A 23,073-nucleotide genomic window follows, 5' to 3' on the forward strand; every position below is an offset into this window, starting at 1 on the left:
AAGTAGCTAGGCCTCAACCGCGATCCTTACCTTTTTCGGTGAGGCATCCAGGCGAGGTCCGAGGCAAGGCAGTGAGGTCCGAGTGGCCAGCAAACGCCTGGGTGAAGTAGCTAGGCCTCAACCGCGATCCTTACCTTTTTCGGTGAGGCATCCAGGCGAGGTCCGAGGCAAGGCAGTGAGGTCCGAGTGGCCAGCAAACGCCTGGGTGAAGTAGCTAGGCCTCAACCGCGATCCTTACCTTTTTCGGTGAGGCATCCAGGCGAGGTCCGAGTGGCCAGCAAACGCCTGGGTGAAGTAGCTAGGCCTCAACCGCGATCCTTACCTTTTTCGGTGAGGCATCCAGGCGAGGTCCGAGTGGCCAGCAAACGCCTGGGTGAAGTAGCTAGGCCTCAACCGCGATCCTTACCTTTTTCGGTGAGGCATCCAGGCGAGGTCCGAGGCAAGGCAGTGAGGTCCGAGTGGCCAGCAAACGCCTGGGTGAAGTAGCTAGGCCTCAACCGCGATCCTTACCTTTTTCGGTGAGGCATCCAGGCGAGGTCCGAGTGGCCAGCAAACGCCTGGGTGAAGTAGCTAGGCCTCAACCGCGATCCTTACCTTTTTCGGTGAGGCATCCAGGCGAGGTCCGAGGCAAGGCAGTGAGGTCCGAGTGGCCAGCAAACGCCTGGGTGAAGTAGCTAGGCCTCAACCGCGATCCTTACCTTTTTCGGTGAGGCATCCAGGCGAGGTCCGAGGCAAGGCAGTGAGGTCCGAGTGGCCAGCAAACGCCTGGGTGAAGTAGCTAGGCCTCAACCGCGATCCTTACCTTTTTCGGTGAGGCATCCAGGCGAGGTCCGAGGCAAGGCAGTGAGGTCCGAGTGGCCAGCAAACGCCTGGGTGAAGTAGCTAGGCCTCAACCGCGATCCTTACCTTTTTCGGTGAGGCATCCAGGCGAGGTCCGAGTGGCCAGCAAACGCCTGGGTGAAGTAGCTAGGCCTCAACCGCGATCCTTACCTTTTTCGGTGAGGCATCCAGGCGAACCTGGTGGAAGGCCCTCCTGGAGACGGCCGTCAAATGATCTTCAAACGACAGCCGTTCATCCAGGAGGACACCTAAGTTGCGCACCCTATCCTTTGGGGCCAATAACTTGCCTCCAACAGTCACTGAATCGGGATGCCGGCATCCACAGCCACTCCGTCTTGGAGGGATTAAGCTTGAGCCTGTTTCTCCCCATCCAGACCCGTACGGCCTCCAAACACCGGGACAGCACTTCAACAACTTCATTGGGGTGGCCCGGGGTGGAAAAGTACAGCTGGGTGTCATCAGCGTACTGATCAGCGTACTGCTGGTATCTCACCCCGAAGCCACTGATGATCTCACCCAACGGCTTCATATAGATGTTGAACAGAAGGGCGAGAGAATCGAAACTACACAAGACAATAAAAGCGGTACACAAATACTTACATAAGAGCAATAAAAGTGTTGTCTTTGATATAACTTCTTTGCACCAATGATAATTACCTACAAAAAGAAGATATACCGTGATATACAAATTTAACCATTTAATACTTAAATAAGAATAAAAGAAGTACACAAGACAATAAAAGAGATACACAAAAACTTACATAAAAGTGTTACTCTTTAACTTTAAGATGTTTCCACCTCATTTTTTTCATTAGCACTCTCCTCATTTCCACGTTTCTTGATCTTGATTCTCGGATCATTGGCTAAGCAATGGTGTTCTCTTCACCACTTTTTTACTGCAGGAATTGAGTCTCATTTTGGAAGAGCTAGTCCAATAACATTGATAGTCATGATGTTGGTTAAATTAGAAATAGTTAGGTGACTTCTGCTCTCTGAACATATGATGTTCATTTTTGAAAAACCCCTTTCCGCTTCTGCAGAATTTACAGCAATTGTTCTGACAATATCTTTAGCTTTTTTAATACTGTCAGGAATTGCATAGTTCTTTGAATCTTTTAACACATTCTCCACAAAATCTCAATGGTCGTTGATGTTAATGTTGTAATTGAAAATGTGCGCAGTTGTTCTTCAGCTGCTGTCCATGGAACTACTACTTCTTCAAAATCCCAGTACTCTGGCACCAAAAAATATAGAAATTGTAATTTATTTGTGGTGTCTTGCAATCGGCTACCTGTTTTTAAAAATTCACAGTCCATTAGTCTTTTCTGCAAATTTGTTACGATGCTTCCTAAAAGTCTTTCCCGATGAAGTCCAACAAATCGATGATTTTCTACAAAGTTTATATTTTTGAAGGTTTCTGAAGTAATTAGTTTGTCAACTTTTCTTTCGTATGGACCCTTTCCCTTTGTAAGCTGTTCAAATGCTTTCATTGATCTACTCACCAGCCTTTATGAGGTCTGTATTGCTTGCCTGCAGTGCAGTTGAAAGAAGTGAGATTTCTTCCAGAATAGCGATCATCAATCCCAAATCATTTAGAAAATATTTATTTTTGGACTTCAAGTTTGATGTCGTGGCAGGAACGAAGTGGAAAATAGCGGGCTCTGATGAGCCTCATGATATCCAGCCGGACAAACCACTGCCAGGAGGCTTTCGGGCTATAGCTGTCTTGAAGGGATGGTGAAGAAAGGAGAGGCATTTCGTGGACCGCGAGGAATTGGCTATTTCTTTGCTGGAACAGAAAAAAGCTCTCCTGATAAGCAATGTGGGTGGTGGCCATCTTCTGGTGGCCACCTTGAAGCTGGGACAACCGGACCCAAGAATTGAGCTGGAGTGATGTTTGGATGGAGTGCTGGAACTGGGTGAGATAATTGCCAATCTATACTTAAAGGAAAACTTGAAAGTGGAGTTTTAAAAGAAATTTGGAGCTTGGATTAGTGGCTATCTGGCACTTGGAAAAAATAAAGCACATGCGGAAAAAAATGTGGAGATTGTAGTACAAACAGTCCAAGAAGAAATTCTATACTTGGAAAATTGGGGAAAGCCGAACATTTTAGAAGGAAAAAAAGTGATTTTCAGGAGAAAATAGTATTTTGTATGAGTACCTTAAAATTCCTGGATATTTCAACAATTAGCTGGTTTTAATCGACTATTTTGTATGGAATGGAAATGGAGAGTGCCATCTGCTGGAGGAAAGAAAAGGTACTGTAATACTTTAGTTAAATAGACAAAAAAGAAGCAGCAACAGCTGGAAGACCTGACCTTGGCCATATAGAAGAAGATAATTTGGACACTGTGAGAACTATTAAGGAGTAATTGTGTTTTTCATTTTTTTTTCATTTCTCTCTTTTGGAAGACAGCCTTTTAATTGGATTTGATTATTTCTGATAATTATTATTTATTTATTTATAATTATATATTATTATTATATATGAAAATTATTATTATTAACAACTGAGGACAATATTTTCCTTCTGCAGAAAAGAGGAATAATTGAAAAAAAAGGAAGAAAAGAGGAGAAAAAAGAAAATTAAATAGACTCTAAATTTTGGCTAACTGTGAAGAGGTATAATTGGGGAGTTTTTAATAATTTTTTAAATTGTTCTAAAATGGAGTTGCAGATTTATGGAGAGTTATTTCTGATGTTTAAAAATATGTGTGAATCCTTAATAGGCAATTCTTCGAAATTTGTTGAAATATATAGAAAAAGAAACTGACGAGGATTTGGAAGGGGAAAATTTAAATTCACCCACAACTAGGAAACAGCTCTGCCTGACCTAAAATGGCCCCCCGGAGCAAGCAGGAGCAGCTCACAGCCCCAAAAAGCCAAAAAAAGAAGAGAAAAAAGCACTTTCACACTTAACACACAACACAACACCACACCACACCCCAGACTCACCCACAACTAGGAAACAGCTGTGCCTGACCTAAAATGGCCCCTGCAGCAAGCAGGAGCAGCTCACAGCCCCAAAAAGCCAAAAAAAAAGCACTTTCATACTTAAGACACAACACAACACAACACCACACCAAAGACTCACCCACAACTAGGAAACAGCTGTGCCTGACCTAAAATGGCCCCTGCAGCAAGCAGGAGCAGCTCACAGCCCCAAAAAGCCAAAAAAAATTGAAAAAAGCACTTTTACACTTTACACACAACACAACACTGACACACAAACACACAAAATGCCACATACAGCTTTGTGAGATAGTGTGTGTTTGTGAAACACTACAGAAACACACCAAATCTCAGAAAGCTCTCACAAATATTTATTTTATTTTATTTTTAGATAAAAGCAGCTAAATTTAAAACTTCCTAAACTACAAATAAAAAAAACCCGTCAGTTAACTGTTTTTTTTTAAATCTCCCACCAAAAAAGAAAAAAAACGTAACCAGTTGAAGGATCAGAACAGGCAGAATCAGCAGCTCACAGCCTCCCTGATGAAGAAAGCCTGCTAGCCGATGCAATTGATCACAGGGCTCTCAGGAAGCGAAGGAGGCAGACGTTGTATGCAGCGGCTGGGGATTTCGTCTCTTCAGAGAAGGTAAGCAAGCTGGAGGCTGGGGGGAGGAAAGGGGGGTGGTTAGCCAGGCCAGGCAGGCAGGCAAGGGGACCAAGGGACCCTGGGGGGGGTAGCCCATGGCCCGCAAATCATCCCCATGGTGGGGGGGGGGGGGGACGGCACGCTAGGCCTCAACCGGCGATCCTTACCTTTTTCGGTGAGGCATCCAGGCGAGGTCCGAGGCAAGGCAGCGAGGTCCGAGTGGCCAGCAAACTTCTGGGTGAAGTAGCTAGGCCGCGTAGAAAGGGGACCTTATATAGGCCGGGGGTATAGTGGGTGGTGCCTGAAGTGCCGAGTGGCGGGAAAAAAGCACTGAGTGATTGGGAAGAAAAGTGAAAAATAGGCAAGCAGGCGACTGGCGATTGGGGGGCCGATGAGCGGAGGGGGGATGTACGGGGGAATGAGCGGAGAGGTGGGGCCACAGATTTTTGCTACCGGATCGGGGAACCAAAACCAATTTCCGCTATCTACTCGTGCGATCCCGTCCAATCCGGTAGCATTTCACCCCTGCTCTGTGACCTTCTGGTGGCTTCCTCTCTTTGAAATTAAATTGTCCTGTCTTTCTCCAGGGCCTGTTTCCACATTCTCCCTGCCAGGTCCCGTTTCCACGACGATGTAAGAATCCTCTTCGTGCTTCCTTGCTTTCCCTGAAGACCAGCTGGAAGGGAGGTGTCACCCATCAGGTGAAGTTAGGATGTGGGTGAAAGAAGCCAACATGGCAGCTGCAATCGCCTGCTCCTAGACATTGTGGGGGATGGATATCCACCCTCCTGCCTTTGGAGCATGCCGTCCCCACTCTGATATTGACTTTTTTGAGTTTCTCCACTCAAGAGGAGGAGAGAAAGGAAGATCAACAAGGAGCCAGGCAAATTGCTGCACTAAAACATACCGTAGCCATTTTGGAGACGTTATTACAAAACATTGTTGGGCCCGAAATGAAGAAGTCCTCCCTCAGCAAAACTTCTTCAATTTTTCTGGAAGTCACCACATCTGGTTTCATGTATTGTGCACAGCAGCCTAGGCACATAAAAAGAAAAGGCAGCGTCGATGGTTGATGGTTTTTATCACCCTTCTCCATTGGCACCTGTGGCTCTGTGACTTTCTGGTGGCTTCCTCTCTTTGAAATTAAATTGTCCTGGCTGATGGAAGTGACCAGCCTCCTCCAGGACCCCTAAAATTTGTGGCAGGTGGCAATAGGCAACGATGTGAATGCTTTCCGAGATTCCCTAAGCAAAGCAATGTTTGTGAATTAGGACATTTGCACATTTCCTTTTTCTTTATCTTCTGCTTTCTCCTTCCCTTCTGCACCTCCTCTTGCTCCTCCTCCTCTCTTCAAACCCCAGGCCCATCTAGCACTGATGAAATTACCTAGCTGGCTAATGAAATGTCTGCAACAAAACAACCAAGCACAGAGACCACCAAGGGCCCCACAGTCCTCCTCCTCCTCCACCTCCTCCTCTTCCTCCTCCTCCTCCTCCTCCTCTTCCCTGTAACCCCCATTATCTTCTAGTACTGATGATGTTACCTACTTGAGTAATGAAACATCTACAAGAAAACAATCAAGTTAAGAGAGCACCAAAGACCCCACAATTCCCCTCCTTCTCCTCCTCCTCCTCCTCCTCCTCCTCCCTTCACCTCCACTCTGCAAAATCTGTTCCCTTCTAGCACTGATGACATGACCTAGTTGGGTCACTAAACATCTGCAAGAAAACATCCAAGCTCAGAGAGCACTAAGGACCCCACAAAGATAGAAGTCTCAGCCCCCGCAGGCATCCCACTCCCACTCACCTCTCTGTCTGTTTCTTCCTGTAATGAAAAACTTAGAAGTTTTCTGAGCTCCTCCGTCACTAAATCTTTCTGCCTTGATTTTTGCAGCTTCACCCCATAATATTTATATAGCATAATCTGAAGGTGGGAAAAAGAGTCTGTGAGTCCTAGGGAGCTCCACCAATTGGCCAGGAAAAGGAAATATTGGATAAATTATAATCAAAAATGGACTCCCTGCGGTCAAGCACAGGGAAAGTGGTTCCGGGTGACCTGATTGGGCAACATATAAATCTAATAAGTCAAGAATTGCCATTCTTCTTCTTAAAAAGCTACTTTAAACCCCCATTCCCATAGGAGGGTCCAAATGAAATGTGAATGACAAACGTTAAAATGATTTTTAACATTATTGGAAAGAAGGATATTGCTGAATTAACTCATGGCGAGTCTGCCATGGCTTGTGGGCATCGGTGAGTCGGCCACGGCAAGCTGTCTTCTTCTGACATTGCATCTAAGACAATTGCGGCCCTAAAAGTGTAAAACCTCAGCATATTTACCTTGTCTTTAGATGAGAAGTGGGATGTGCTTTGCTGGATGGGGGGCAATCTAGTTGTTTTCTTCCTGGGCAGTTTTTGGTCTGAAGGAATCTGCTTTGACAACAACAACAAGAACAACAAAAATGAAGTTGTGAGAAAGTGAAGGAGCAAAGGAAGGAACAGTTTTATTTTTTTTAATAAAAAAGTTTTATTTTTACATTCATATCCAACAACTCATCCAATGTACAGTTATATACAATTAGTCGGGCTTGCCCAGTCACCACCCCCTCCTTTTAACTCTCTTCCCTCTTCTACCTTCTTCTACTTTCCAGACCTTCCTCCCCTTCTCTTATCTACGTCCTCTCCTCCCTCCGCCCTACACCTTCCTCCTCCCTCTTCTACCCTCTTCCTTCCTCTTCTCCCTCCTCTACCCGTCTTCTCCTCTTTCCTATCTCCTACTCTCTCCTCCTTTCTCCCTCTCCACCATTCTAAAATGGTACCTGGGCAGACCCGACCCTACATTAATTAGCAATTAGATCAACAGATGATGCTGTTAATATGGCTCTGCACTACATCCTACAACATCTTGAGTCTCCAAAGACCTATGCAAGGGTCCTTTTTGTAGACTTTAGTTCAGCATTCAATACCATCATTCCAGACATTCTTCTAACTAAGCTAAACCAGCTACAGGTACCGGAACAGACTTGTAAGTGGATCACAAGCTTCCTAACAAACAGGAAGCAGCAGGTGAAGCTAAGCAAGATCACATCAAATACCTGTACAATTAGCACAGGGGCCTCCCAAGGCTGTGTGCTCTCCCCACTTCTCTTCTCTCTGTATACCAATGACTGCATCTCCAATGATCCATCTGTTAAGCTACTGAAGTTCGCAGATGACACAACAGTGATTGGTCTCATTCGAGACAATGACGAATCCGCATATAGACGAGAGGTCGAACGACTAGCCTTGTGGTGCAACCAAAATAATCTGGAACTGAACACACTCAAAACCGTAGAAATGGTGGTAGACTTTAGGAGAAACCCTTCCATACTTCCACCTCTCACAATACTTGACAACACAGTATCAACAGTAGAAACCTTCAAATTTCTGGGTTCTATCATATCGCAAGATCTCAAATGGACAGCTAACATCAAAAACATCATTAAAAAAGGACAACAAAGAATGTTCTTTCTGCGCCAACTCAGTAAGCTCAAACTGCCCAAGGAGCTGCTGATCCAATTCTACAGAGGAATTATTGAGTCTGTCATTTGCACCTCTATAACTGTCTGGTTCGGTTCTGCAACCCAACAAGAAAAACACAGACTTCAGAGGATAATTAGAACTGCAGAAAAATAATTGCTACCAACTTGCCTTCCATTGAGGACCTGTATACTGCACGAATCAAGAAGAGGGCCGTGAAAATATTTGCAGATCCCTCGCATCCTGGACATAAACTGTTTCAACTCCTACCCTCAAAACGACGCTATAGAGCACTGCACACCAGAACAACTAGACACAAGAACAGTTTTTTCCCCGAAGGCCATCACTCTGCTAAACAAATAATTCCCTCAACACTGTCAGACTATTTACTGAATCTGCACTACTATTAATCGTTTCATAGTTTCCATCACCAATCTCTTTCCACTTATGACTGTATGACTATAACTTGTTGCTGGCAATCCTTATGATTTATATTGATATATTGATCATCAATTGTGTGTTGTAAATGTTGTACCTTGATGAATGTATCTTTTCTTTTATGTACACTGAGAGCATATGCACCAAGACAAATTCCTTGTGTGTCCAATCACACTTGGCCAATAAAATTCTATTCTATTCTATTCTATTATATTTATACATCTTCAATAATCCCTGTACCATCACTCCATCCTCTACCCTCATCCCCCCCCCAGTTCCCCTCCCCCTTACCCCCCACCCACCCCGACTTCCCCGAACAAAATGCAGGGTATCAAAACTAACAATCATAATCCAAAATAAACCTTAAATTATAATCTCTAGTCACTCCACACATAATCACACTCTCAATTCCCCTCTCTTTCAAAGATATCCCTAATACAAAATATTTCCTAAATTTACTCATATGCTATTCGATATTTTTTTATCTGATACTTATTTTGAATATAATCAATCCACATTTTCCATTCTAAAATATATTTTTCTTGTGTATAGTCTTTCAAATAAGCAGAAATTATTTGAATGGTGTCATTTGTGATGTGGTCGAGAAGGGAGGTGTCTGATATCCAATGGATCCTTTTCATTTCTATGGCACGCCAATAGCTTTCGATCCTTGTTGTTGCTGCCCAGCATTTAGTGCCATACAGTGTAACAGGGTGGATGGTTTTTTTGTAGATCTTAGATTTCAGATGGGTTGGCATTCATCTGTCCAGTAACACAGCTCTTGCCAACGCATCCTGGCTGCATTCACCTTTGCTCACACCTCCCCACTGATGTCACTATTGCTTTGAAGGTGGGATCCCAGATACCAAAAAATGTCCATCTTCTTTAGGTTTTCTCCATTGATTTGAAGCATTCCAGGGGTGGTGACAGTCTCTAAGTACCCAGTTGTCTTGATGTTGAGGTGGAGTCCGAAATGGTTGAGGTGATCATTCTATGGTCATTCCATGATCCTTCCACCAAGGGCAACAGAGTTCAGCAAATTCTTGATAATCACATTTGTCTACTTTTGGGATAAAAGTAGACAAATGTGATTTGTCTACTTTTGTCTACCGGCCACTGAGGCAGGCCGAGCTTCTGCAACCTCTGGGCCCACCGCAACATAAATCAAGCTGCTTACCTGGAAAGGACAAAGATTGTCCAAGATGGTCTCCAACATTTCTCTCTCATCCATCAAGTCCAGGAGTTCTTTGACTGGTCTCCTTTCAGTGGCTTCTTTCTCTCCCATAAATGTCGAAAGCATTCATCGGAGAGTTCTGAGAAAAAGAGACAGACTGAGATTGATGGGCAATTCAATGGGAAAAGCCTTCTCAAAGCAGAGAGACACAAGGTGTGTATGGTGGATAACCAGGCTGAGCCAGAGGGAGGGGTCAAATGTGTCATAAGTCTCGAGTTCCTGATCTTCATCTTTTTAGACAACCATCTTATATATGGAATTGGAATTTTCTATTGCTTTGAAATTTCACAGTGTTGTAATTTTATAACTTATTTATAGTCTTTGAAAAAGGCTAAGAGGGAGGAGGTCTTTCCTCACCTCTGAGGGCAAGATGTTCCCTTTTACAGTGGCAGTGGTAGAGAAGACCCTATTCCTAGACCCACCAGTCGAAACCTTTTGACTGATGGAGTCTGCACCATAACTCCCCTGCCGGATGAAGGACGGTTGCAGGATTTGGATTTGGCTAGTCTAGAGAAAAGAAGGAAGGGTGTGTGTGACATGAGAGCAGTCTTCCAGTATTTGAGGGGTTGCCACAAAGAGGAGGGAGTCAACTTCCTGCACCAGAAGGCAGGAAGATAAACAATGGATGGAAGCTGCTCAAGGAGACAAGCAAAATGGAATTCAGGAGAAACTTTCTAACAGTGAGGACAATCAACCAATGGAACAGCTTGCCACCAGAAATCATGGGGGCTTCATCACTGGAGGCTTTTAAGAAGAGACTGCATAGCCATTTGTCTGGGATTGTATAGCATCTCCTGCTTGAGCAGGAGGTTGGACTGGAAGACCTCCAAGGTCTTTTCTGGCTCTGTTGATTGATTGATTGATTGTGTGGGATGGGCTGATGTGATAGGACAAGGCTGGTTCCATAGGTAGCCCAGCCCTGTAGCATCTATACCTGGATATAAAGGCCGGCCAGCATCTGTAGAGCCTTTTCTCATCGGAGCCCTTTCCCTCTCGGGAAAACCCCTTGGCAAGGGAGGGGGCTCTTTCAGGCCAGGCTTGATCTCCCCCTGAGGAGCCCTCAGAGGGGTCCTGAAGGTTGTTCTCTGGGTGAAATCAGGCAGCACCAGCGCTGAAGGCTGAACCTTCTTCTTGACCTCCATTGGAGCTGGGGAAGACTTCAGAAGCAAAGGCAAGACCTGCGTGGCTCTCTGAGTGACTGAGGAACTGGATGGGCGGGAGCCAGAGAAGTCGGCTTCTTGGTTGTCCCACCGCGTGGGTCATTATTGGTGATCTCTGGATGGGACTCCTTGCTGTCCTTCTTCTTCAGAAAGGGCAGCTTTCTCAGCGAATGATCCATCTTGTAGTGCTGAAACTGGAAGGAGATCCTGTCCATAAAGGAGAAGGTTTGTAACTATAGGTTGAAAGGAGGGGTCCGTGGTTTTCCCGTCTGTCTGTCTTTCTATCTCTTTGCCTATCTGTATCATCTATCTATCTATCTATCTATCTATCTATCTATCTATCTATCTATCTATCTATCTATCTATCATCTATCTATCATCTACCTATCTCTCTGTCTACATCATTTATCTATTTCCTTCCCTATCTATCATCTATCTATCTATCTGTCTATCTATCTATCTATCTATCTATCTATCTATCTATCTATCTATCTATCTATCATCTCCTGTCTATCTATTTATCACATGTTCTTCCTGAGTCAACTCAGAAAGCTCAGATTGCCCAAGGAACTGCTGAGCCAGTTCTACAGAGGAATTATGGAGTCTCTCATTTGCACCTCTACAACTGTCTTATTTGGCACAGCAACCAAAGTAAAAGTTCATTAAAGAGAGAAGACAGCAAGGAAGTTGAAGGCAGCAGAGAGAAAGCAGAGCTGCTTAACTCCTTCTTTGCATTGGTCTTCACCCAAAAAGAAACTATAGCCCAACCTACCAAAAAAGAGTGGAAAAGAGTGATTTGGTTCCCATCTCCCCCCAAAAAGGGGGGTGGGTGGGACCCAGGAAATTACAGACCAATCAGCCTAACATCAATACATGGGAAAATACTCGAAAAGACAATCAAAAAAAGAGGTGCCAATATCTAGAAATAAATAAAGTTATAGCTAAAAGCCAGCGTGGGTTTGTTAAAAACAGATCAGGACAAAGCCATCTTATTTCATGATTTGACAAAGTGACTAAATTAGTAGACCAGCGAAATGCTGTGGACATACTATACTTAGACTTCAGCAAGGCATTTGACAAAGTAGACCACAACCTACTTCCTGGTAAGCTAGAAACAAGTGGGATAGATAGCATCAGCATCAGCTAAATTTGTAACTGTCTAACAAACCATACTCAACAAGTAGTCTTTAATGGGTCTTTATCTACATGGAATAGAAGGGGAATTTATCTAATTTGCAGATAATACTAAGCCGGCAGGAATAGCCAACAACCTAGGTATCTTATGATTTATAAATGGTTGTTTGTATCTTATTTTATTTTATTTTATTTTATTTTATTTTATTTTATTTTATTTTATTTTATTTTATTTTATTTTATTTTATTTTATTTTATTTTATTTTATTTTATTTTATTTTATTTTATTTTATTTTATTTTATTTTATTTTATTTTATTTTATTTTATTTTATTTTATTTTATTTTATTTTATTTTATTTTATTTTATTTTATTTTATTTTATTTTATTTTATTTTATTTTATTTTATTTTATTTTATTTTATTTTATTTTATTTTATTTTATTTTATTTTATTTTATTTTATTTTATTTTATTTTATTTTATTTTATTTTATTTTATTTTATTTTATTTTATTTTATTTTATTTTATTTTATTTTATTTTATTTTATTTTATTTTATTTTATTTTATTTTATTTTATTTTATTTTATTTTATTTTATTTTATTTTATTTTATTTTATTTTATTTTATTTTATTTTATTTTATTTTATTTTATTTTATTTTATTTTATTTTATTTTATTTTATTTTATTTTATTTTATTTTATTTTATTTTATTTTATTTTATTTTATTTTATTTTATTTTATTTTATTTTATTTTATTTTATTTTATTTTATTTTATTTTATTTTATTTTATTTTATTTTATTTTATTTTATTTTATTTTATTTTATTTTATTTTATTTTATTTTATTTTATTTTATTTTATTTTATTTTATTTTATTTTATTTTATTTTATTTTATTTTATTTTATTTTATTTTATTTTATTTTATTTTATTTTATTTTATTTTATTTTATTTTATTTTATTTTATTTTATTTTATTTTATTTTATTTTATTTTATTTTATTTTATTTTATTTTATTTTATTTTATTTTATTTTATTTTATTTTATTTTATTTTATTTTATTTTATTTTATTTTATTTTATTTTATTTTATTTTATTTTATTTTATTTTATTTTATTTTATTTTATTTTATTTTATTTTATTTTATTTTATTTTATTTTATTTTATTTTATTTTATTTTATTTTATTTTATTTTATTTTATTTTATTTTATTTTATTTTATTTTATTTTATTTTATTTTATTTTATTTTATTTTATTTTATTTTATTTTATTTTATTTTATTTTATTTTATTTTATTTTATTTTATTTTATTTTATTTTATTTTATTTTATTTTATTTTATTTTATTTTATTTTATTTTATTTTATTTTATTTTATTTTATTTTATTTTATTTTATTTTATTTTATTTTATTTTATTTTATTTTATTTTATTTTATTTTATTTTATTTTATTTTATTTTATTTTATTTTATTTTATTTTATTTTATTTTATTTTATTTTATTTTATTTTATTTTATTTTATTTTATTTTATTTTATTTTATTTTATTTTATTTTATTTTATTTTATTTTATTTTATTTTATTTTATTTTATTTTATTTTATTTTATTTTATTTTATTTTATTTTATTTTATTTTATTTTATTTTATTTTATTTTATTTTATTTTATTTTATTTTATTTTATTTTATTTTATTTTATTTTATTTTATTTTATTTTATTTTATTTTATTTTATTTTATTTTATTTTATTTTATTTTATTTTATTTTATTTTATTTTATTTTATTTTATTTTATTTTATTTTATTTTATTTTATTTTATTTTATTTTATTTTATTTTATTTTATTTTATTTTATTTTATTTTATTTTATTTTATTTTATTTTATTTTATTTTATTTTATTTTATTTTATTTTATTTTATTTTATTTTATTTTATTTTATTTTATTATATTTATACATCTTCAATAATCCCTGTACCATCACTCCATCCTCTACCCTCATCCCCCAGTTCCCTCCCCTTACCCCCACCCACCCCGACTTCCCGAACAAAATGCAGGGTATCAAAACTAACAATCATAATCCAAAATAAATCTTAAATTATAATCTCTAGTCACTCCACACATAATCACACTCTCAATTCCCCTCTCTTTCAAAGATATCTCTAATACAAAATATTTCCTAAATTTACTCATATGCTATTCGATATTTTTTTATCTGATACTTATTTTGAATATAATCAATCCACATTTTCCATTCTAAAATATATTTTTCTTGTGTATAGTCTTTCAAATAAGCAGAAATTATTTGAATGGTGTCATTTGTGATGTGGTCGAGAAGGGAGGTGTCTGATATCCAACGGATCCTTTGCATTTCTATGGCACGCCAATAGCTTTCGATCCTTGTTGTTGCTGCCCAGCATTTAGTGCCATACAGTGTAACAGGGTGGATGGTTTTTTTGTAGATCTTAGATTTCAGATGGGTTGGCATTCATCTGTCCAGTAACACAGCTCTTGCCAACGCATCCTGGCTGCATTCACCTTTGCTCACACCTCCCCACTGATGTCACTATTGCTTTGAAATTTCACAGTGTTGTAATTTTATAACTTATTTATAGTCTTTGAAAAGGCTAAGAGGAGGAGGTCTTTCCTCACCTCTGAGGGCAAGATGTTCCCTTTTACAGTGGCAGTGGTAGAAGACCCTATTCCTAGACCCACCAGTCGAAACCTTTTGACTGATGGAGTCTGCACGATAACTCCCCTGCGGATGAAGGACGGTTGCAGGATTTGGATTTGGCTAGTCTAGAGAAAAGAAGAAAGGGTGTGTGTGTGACATGAGAGCAGTCTTCCAGTATTTGAGGGCTGCCACAAGAGGAGGAGGTCTTTCCTCACCTCTGAGGGCAAGATGTTCCCTTTTACAGTGGCAGTGGTAGAAGACCCTATTCCTAGACCCACCAGTCGAAACCTTTTGACTGATGGAGTCTGCACGATAACTCCCCTGCGGATGAAGGACGGTTGCAGGATTTGGATTTGGCTAGTCTAGAGAAAAGAAGAAAGGGTGTGTGTGTGACATGAGAGCAGTCTTCCAGTATTTGAGGGCTGCCACAAGAGGAGGAGGTCTTTCCTCACCTCTGAGGGCAAGATGTTCCCTTTTACAGTGGCAGTGGTAGAAGACCCTATTCCTAGACCCACCAGTCGAAACCTTTTGACTGATGGAGTCTGCACGATAACTCCCCTGCGGATGAAGGACGGTTGCAGGATTTGGATTTGGCTAGTCTAGAGAAAAGAAGAAAGGGTGTGTGTGTGACATGAGAGCAGTCTTCCAGTATTTGAGGGGCTGCCACAAAGAGGAGGGAGTCAACTTATTTCCCAAAGCACCAGAAGGCAGGAAGAGAAACAATGGATGGAAGCTACTCAAGGAGACAAGCAAATTGGAATTCAGGAGAAACTTTCTAACAGTGAGGACAATCAACCAATGGAACAGCTTGCCACCAGAAATCATGGGGGCTTCATCACTGGAGGCTTTTAAGAAGAGACTGCATAGCCATTTGTCTGGGATTGTATAGCATCTCCTGCTTGAGCAGGAGGTTGGACTGGAAGACCTCCAAGGTCTTTTCTGGCTCTGTTGATTGATTGTGTGGGATGGGCTGATGTGATAGGACAAGGTTGGTTCCATAGATAGCCCAGCTCTGCAGCATCTATACCTGGATATAAAGGCCGGCCGGCATCTGGAGAGCCTTTTCTCACCGGAGCCCTTTCCCTCTCGGGAAAGCCCCTTGGCAAGGGAGGGGGCTCTTTCAGGCCAGGCTTGATCTCCCCCTGAGGAGCCCTCGGAGGGGTCCTGAAGGTTGTTCTCTGGGTGAAATCAGGCAGCACTTCTTGACCTCCATTGGAGCTGGGGAAGACTTCAGAAGCAAAGGCAAGACCTGCGTGGCTCTCTGAGTGACTGAGGAACTGGATGGGCGGGAGCCAGAGAAGTCGGCTTCTTGGTTGTCCCACCGCGTGGGTCATTATTGGTGATCTCTGGATGGGACTCCTTGCTGTCCTTCTTCTTCAGAAGCAGAGGCAAGACCTGCGTGGCTCTCTGAGTGACTGAGGAACTGGATGGGCGGGAGCCAGAGAAGTGGGCTTCTTGGTTGTCCCACCGCCATGGGTCATTATTGGTGATCTCTGGATGGGACTCCTTGCTGTCCTTCTTCTTCAGAAGCAGAGGCAAGACCTGCGTGGCTCTCTGTGTGACTGAGGAACTGGATGGGCGGGAGCCAGAGAAGTGGGCTTCTTGGTTGTCCCACCGCCATGGGTCATTATTGGTGATCTCTGGATGGGACTCCTTGCTGTCCTTCTTCTTCAGAAGCAAAGGCAAGACCTGCGTGGCCCCCTGAGTGACTGAGGAACTGGATGGGCGGGAGCCAGAGAAGTCGGCTTCTTGGTTGTCCCACCGCGTGGGTCATTATTGGTGATCTCTGGATGGGACTCCTTGCTGTCCTTCTTCTTCAGAAGCAGAGGCAAGACCTGCGTGGCTCTCTGAGTGACTGAGGAACTGGATGGGCGGGAGCCAGAGAAGGGGTCAAATGTGTCATAAGTCTCGAGTTCCTGATCTTCATCTTTTTAGACAACCATCTTATATATGGAATTGGAATTTTCTATTGCTTTGAAATTTCACAGTGTTGTAATTTTATAACTTATTTATAGTCTTTGAAAAAGGCTAAGAGGGAGGAGGTCTTTCCTCACCTCTGAGGGCAAGATGTTCCCTTTTACAGTGGCAGTGGTAGAGAAGACCCTATTCCTAGACCCACCAGTCGAAACCTTTTGACTGATGGAGTCTGCACGATAACTCCCCTGCCGGATGAAGGACGGTTGCAGGATTTGGATTTGGCTAGTCTAGAGAAAAGAAGAAAGGGTGTGTGTGTGACATGAGAGCAGTCTTCCAGTATTTGAGGGGCTGCCACAAAGAGGAGGGAGTCAACTTATTTCCCAAAGCACCAGAAGGCAGGAAGAGAAACAATGGATGGAAGCTACTCAAGGAGACAAGCAAATTGGAATTCAGGAGAAACTTTCTAACAGTGAGGACAATCAACCAATGGAACAGCTTGCCACCAGAAATCATGGGGGCTTCATCACTGGAGGCTTTTAAGAAGAGACTGCATAGCCATTTGTCTGGGATTGTATAGCATCTCCTGCTTGAGCAGGAGGTTGGACTGGAAGACCTCCAAGGTCTTTTCTGGCTCTGTTGATTGATTGATTGATTGTGTGGGATGGGCTGATGTGATAGGACAAGGTTGGTTCCATAGATAGCCCAGCTCTGCAGCATCTATACCTGGATATAAAGGCCGGCCGGCATCTGGAGAGCCTTTTCTCACCGGAGCCCTTTCCCTCTCGGGAAAGCCCCTTGGCAAGGGAGGGGGCTCTTTCAGGCCAGGCTTGATCGCCGCCTGAGGAGCCCTCGGAGGGGTCCTGAAGGTTGTTCTCTGGCTGAAATCAGACAGCACCAGCGCTGAAGGCTGAACCTTCTTCTTGACCTCCGTTGGAGCTGGGGAAGACTTCAGAAGCAGAGGCAAGACCTGCGTGGCTCTCTGAGTGACTGAGGAACTGGATGGGCGGGAGCCAGAGAAGTGGGCTTCTTGGTTGTCCCACCGCCATGGGTCATTATTGGTGATCTCTGGATGGGACTCCTTGCTGTCCTTCTTCTTCAGAAAGGGCAGCTTTCTCAGCGAATGATCCATCTTGTCGTGCTGAAACTGGAAGGAGATCCTGTCCATAAAGGAGAAGGTTTGTAACTATAGGTTGAAAGGAAGGGTCCGTGGTTATCCCGTCTGTCTGTCTTTCTATCTCTTTGCCTATCTGTATCATCTATCTATCTATCTATCTATCTATCTATCTATCTATCTATCTATCTATCTATCTATCATCTATCTATCATCTACCTATCTCTCTGTCTACATCATTTATCTATTTCCTTCCCTATCTATCATCTATCTATCTATCTGTCTGTCTGTCTGTCTGTCTGTCTGTCTGTCTGTCTGTCTGTCTATCTATCTATCTCCTATCTATCTATTTATCACATGTTCTTCCTGAGTCAACTTAGAAAGTTCAGATTTCCCAAGGAACTGCTGAGCCAGTTCTACAGAGGAATTATGGAGTCTCTCATTTGCACCTCTACAACTGTCTTGTTTGGCACAGCAACCAAAGTAAAAGTCCACTAAAGAGAGAAGACAGCAAGGAAGTTGAAGGCAGCAGAGAGAAAGCAGAGCTGCTTAACTCCTTCTTTGCATTGGTCTTCACCCAAAAAGAAACTATAGCCCAACCTACCAAAAAAGATTGGAAAAGAGTGATTTGGTTCCCATCTCCCCAAAAAAAGGGGGGGTTGGGACCCAGGAAATTACAGACCAATCAGCCTAACATCAATACATGGGAAAATACTCGAAAAGACAATCAAAATAGAGGTGCCAATATCTAGAAATAAATAAAGTTATAGCTAAAAGCCAGCGTGGGTTTGTTAAAAACAGATCAGGACAAAGCAATCTTATTTCATTCTTTGACAAAGTGATTAAATTAGTAGACCAGCGAAATGCTGTGGACATACTATACTCAGACTTCAGCAAGGCATTTGACAAAGTAGACCACAACCTACTTCCTGGTAAGCTAGAAACAAGTGGGATAGATAGCATCAGCATCAGCATCAGCATCAGCATCAGCATCAGCGAAATTTGTAACTGTCTAACAAACTATACTCAACAAGTAATCTTTAATGGGTCTTTATCTACATGGAATAGAAGGGGAACTTATCTAATTTGCAGATAATACTAAGCCAGCAGGAATAGGCAATAACCTATGTATCTAATGATTTATAAATTGTTGTTTGTATCTTATGATTAATGATTGTAACTATGATTTATGAACTATGACCTATCACTTTGTTGTTTGCATGTACACTGTAAGCTTATGCAGCAGAGACAAATTCCTTGTGTGTCCAATTACACCTGGCCAATAAAGAATTCTATTCATTCTATTCTATTCTATTCTATTCTATTCTATTCTATTCTATTCTATTCTATTCTATTCTATTCTATTCTATTCTATCTCATCTCATCTCATCCCATCCCATCCCATCCCATCCCATCCTGCAGAATGAAGGTGCAACTTTACCTGATATACTAATATTCCAAAGTTTGCAAGGGTCTACTCTTCACTCGTTCCAAATTCATGAATGCTTGATTAAGACACTATGAAAACTTTCTTAATCAACTGGAGCAAGCAGAACTCCAGTTGCATGGGCGGTTGGCACGTGGTGTGTGAGTGCATGAAAATCTGTTTGTCTGAGCAGAGGGTGCATTACCTGCTGCTGTACAAATGGAGCTGTGCGCATAAGTGCGCGCAAAGCTGCTTGCACAGAACCATGCCTTCTCCCCCTCTCTGCCACAGCTGCTGGTCTACACAGCCGGAAGCTGGGGAGGTTTGCATTACAGCCCTCTCTAAGCAGTTTACAGAGTCAGCATATTGCCCCTAACAATCTGGGTCCTCATTTTACTGACCGTAGAGAAGGATAGAAGGCTGAATCAGCCTTAAGCCAGTCAGGATCAAACTCCTGGCTGTGGGCCAAGTCAGCCTGCAATGCTGCATTGTAACTATTGCACCACCTCGACTCTTAAATACAAGTACCGATTATAAGCCACTGTTTTCAATGGCATTCTAACTCTGAAAAGTCACTAAATAAATGGTTTTAAGTCGAGGACTGCCTGTAATCTCTGCCTCAGAAGTTATGGTTTAAATCAGTGGTAGTCAACCTGGTCCCTACCGCCCACTAGTGGGCGTTCCAGCTTTCATGGTGGGCAGTAGGGATTTTGTCCGATACTGAAACACTGTTTTTAAATTTAATTGACTTTTTAAAAAATTTTCATAGCATTATTTAAAAATATTTTCATTAGGTTTTCATAAAATTCCCCGTGACAATTTAAATTTCTGAAAATATACTATTTGTTTCGCCCGTGCATAAGTTTAGTTCACGTTACATAAGTGAAACTAAATGGCGCTATAGTATGACCGCAAACAAAAGAGCCTCATCCCAGAATAGCTCGCACATCTCCCCCCACACCATCCAGCTGTAAACAGAGCTGGTAGCCGGCGCCCCCTCCAAAACCAATCCATGATGTGCGAGAGGCATGCGTAGACGACGATACATGGCACATTACTGTGGAACTGGTGAGTGGTTAGAAAATTTTACTACTAACAGAGATACAAAAGTGGGTGGTAGGTATAAAAAGGTTGACTATGCCTGATTTAAATTATATTGCTTAGGTAAAGGTTACAAATGCCATAAAATGTGCAAAGATCCCTACCATCATATTTGCTTCCACTCAAATAATGATACAATAATACTGTATCAGTGCTAATACCTGAGTTTCTCTAGATTATTTTCTGAAAGAAAGGGTTTCCTTAAGTGCATCATCCTTAATAAGTTATTTCTTTTGCTTCACAGGGAAAGTTCCTCTATTTCATATCCTGGCCTGTGCCCCAAATGTACCGAAGACTTTGAATGGCCCCAAGATCAAAATATCACTCAGTTTGTTACCTGTTGTTTTTACCAAGATCTCTGCAACGTTTAAGTAAGGAGTGAAAGAAGGGTTGGATACATCCAACTGAAGATGAAATGATATTGCATGAACCTGAGTTATCTTACTATATAAACCAGGGGTCTCCAACCTTGGCAACTTTTAAGACTTGTGGACTTCAAATCTCAGAATTCCTCAGCCAGCAAAGCCACAAGTCTTAAAAGTTGCCAAGGTTGGAGAATCAAGCTTTCACATCATTACAGCAATGGATTGATCAGATCATTTTCTGCCGCATAGTCTTTAGAAGCTTGAGGAAAGAAAAAACAATTGAAAAAAAAAGTAAAGAAAAAATATGTGCTGAATTGGTGGTGATGTCGGAACAGCATGAATTGTTTTCTTATGGTGCTTTGAAGAAGTCATGATGCTCACAACATTTGCTTTCAAAAGTACCCAATTTTCTCATTACTTCAGTCAAATTGCATTGTGTTGGCTTAATGCATGCTTCTGAATATACCTTGCATCCTGAAAAAACTAACATCAAAAACGTCATCAAAAAACCACAACAAAGAATGTTCTTTCTGCGCCAACTCAGAAAGCTCAAACTGCCCAAGGAGCTGCTGGTACAGTTCTACAGAGGAATTCTTGAGTCTGTCATCTGCACCTCTATAACTGTCTGGTTCGGTTCTGCAACCCAACAAGACAGACACAGACTTCAGAGAATAATTAGAACGGCAGAAAAAACAATGGCTACCAACCTGCCTTCCATTGAGGACCTGTATACTGCACGAGTCAAAAAGAGGGCTGTGAAAATATTTACAGACCCCTCACATCCTGGATTTTGTAAAAGAATTACATTTGTAAGAAAAAAATGGTTTTAAAAGGTAAAAAAAAGAGGCTCTGACTATCCCAGGTGAGCTGCCTGATCATCAGAGCCTTTTTTTACTTTTAAAAGCATCCTATTCATCCAAATAGGTTGTAAAAAAAATGCTTTTAAAAGTAAAAAAAAAAATCACGCGCCATAGCTGATCCCCCCCCTGTGCAGTTCTACTTACCCCATGCCTCCTTTTGGTGTGCATTGCACATGCACGCGCACACCTTGTACTTAGTGCGTGGTGCACACTGCACATGCATGCACAGCGCACATGTGCAGCCAGCGAACCAGTAGTAAACCGGTTGAGATTTCACCACTGTCCTGACCTGTTATTAAACTCAGTATTACAACTTACAAACATGTACTGTATTTTCTGAGCAAGTCACAGATGGATGTACCTTCTCTGGATAATAAAGGTGGTATTATAAATGTTGCAAAATTACAATAAAAATGTTATGACCAAGAATCAGCAATAGCCCAGGGCAGTATGTTCTGTGCCTTGTTGTAGGCCACACCTGAATGCTTGAGCAAGTCATTATGAACACGTTCTAAATCAACTGGAAAATACACTGAAATTAGATTCACCTTTTATGTATTTGAATTTTTGGTGGGAAATTTGGGTGGGAAAAAACACGTTTCTGGTGCCTCAGCCAAAAGACTATATAAAGAGGGCTGTTTGCCAGTTGCTGTTGCTGGGTTCTCACAATAAACTTAAGAGCTGTTGTCACCAATGACTGTCTCCTGCCTCCTCATTGCCCAAACTTAATATCACCCAAAGATATTTTACCAAGATTGGTACGATTCAAATTCTGTTAGAACCGTTTTTTTCCCCATTCTGTGTGTATCTTTAGAATAGAATAGAATAGAATAGAATAGAATAGAATAGAATAGAATAGAATAGAATAGAATTTTATTGGCCAAGTGTGATTGGACACACAAGGAATTTGTCTTGGTGCATATGCTCTCAGTGTATATAAAAGAAAAGATACGTTCATCAAGGTACAACATTTACAACACAATTGATGATCAATATATCAATATAAATCATAAGGATTGCCAGCAACAAGTTATAGTCATACAGTCATAAGTGGAAAGAGATTGGTGATGGGAACTATGAAACGATTAATAGTAATGCAGATTCAGTAAATAGTCTGACAGTGTTGAGGGAATTATTTGTTTAGCAGAGTGATGGCCTTCGGGAAAAAACTGTTCTTGTGTCTAGTTGTTCTGGTGTGCAGTGCTCTATAGCGTCGTTTTGAGGGTAGGAGTTGAAACAGTTTATGTCCAGGATGCGAGGGATCTGCAAATATTTTCACGGCCCTCTTCTTGATTCGTGCAGTATACAGGTCCTCAATGGAAGGCAAGTTGGTAGCAATTATTTTTCTGCGATATGATAACACTTGTACCATTGCGATATGATAACACTTGTACCATACCATTATGATAACACTTGTACCATTTCCAAAGTTATTGAAGGTATTCTTGGGGCAAACATTTGCCTTGAAATGGCCAGATTAACAGTAGAAAGATATTCTGAAGCCAAAAGGAGCATATTTAAGAAAATTTCTTTCTTTTATTTCCTATTCTGCTGCTTTTCCTCTCCAAATGGTGGCCTCCAACAGCTATCTTCCATTTTAAAATTCAACCATCCCTTTATTCTTGCAAACTAATAATATTCTAACACTATTTCAGTTTATTCCTGAACACCTATGAGTGTATGCATTAACAACAGGTGT

General features: G+C 40.3%; 2 long non-coding RNA genes across 4 annotated transcripts; one reads left to right on the plus strand and one right to left on the minus strand.

Annotated features, from left to right (window-relative positions):
- The first annotated feature begins 1,156 nt into the window (after positions 1-1,156).
- LOC131203664 (uncharacterized) lies at positions 1,157-8,577 on the plus strand. 2 transcript variants are annotated; one of them, XR_009156444.1, is made up of 4 exons: positions 1,157-1,424; positions 3,378-3,463; positions 4,275-4,440; positions 5,028-8,577. It is a non-coding gene; the product is annotated as an uncharacterized LOC131203664 (long non-coding RNA). The 2 variants fall into 2 exon arrangements; XR_009156443.1 differs by having other exon boundaries at positions 1,163-3,463; positions 5,028-8,576.
- Positions 6,779-15,705, minus strand: LOC131203665 (uncharacterized). 2 transcript variants are annotated; one of them, XR_009156446.1, is made up of 3 exons: positions 15,622-15,705; positions 9,574-9,709; positions 6,779-6,869 (listed from the first exon to the last, which is right to left on the minus strand). It is a non-coding gene; the product is annotated as an uncharacterized LOC131203665 (long non-coding RNA). The 2 variants fall into 2 exon arrangements; XR_009156445.1 differs by lacking the exon at positions 15,622-15,705 and adding an exon at positions 10,565-11,151.
- Between the last annotated feature and the right edge of the window lie 7,368 nt (positions 15,706-23,073).

The sequence above is a fragment of the Ahaetulla prasina genome, chromosome 9, assembly GCF_028640845.1.
Source record: "Ahaetulla prasina isolate Xishuangbanna chromosome 9, ASM2864084v1, whole genome shotgun sequence".
Classification (NCBI taxonomy): domain Eukaryota; kingdom Metazoa; phylum Chordata; class Lepidosauria; order Squamata; family Colubridae; genus Ahaetulla; species Ahaetulla prasina.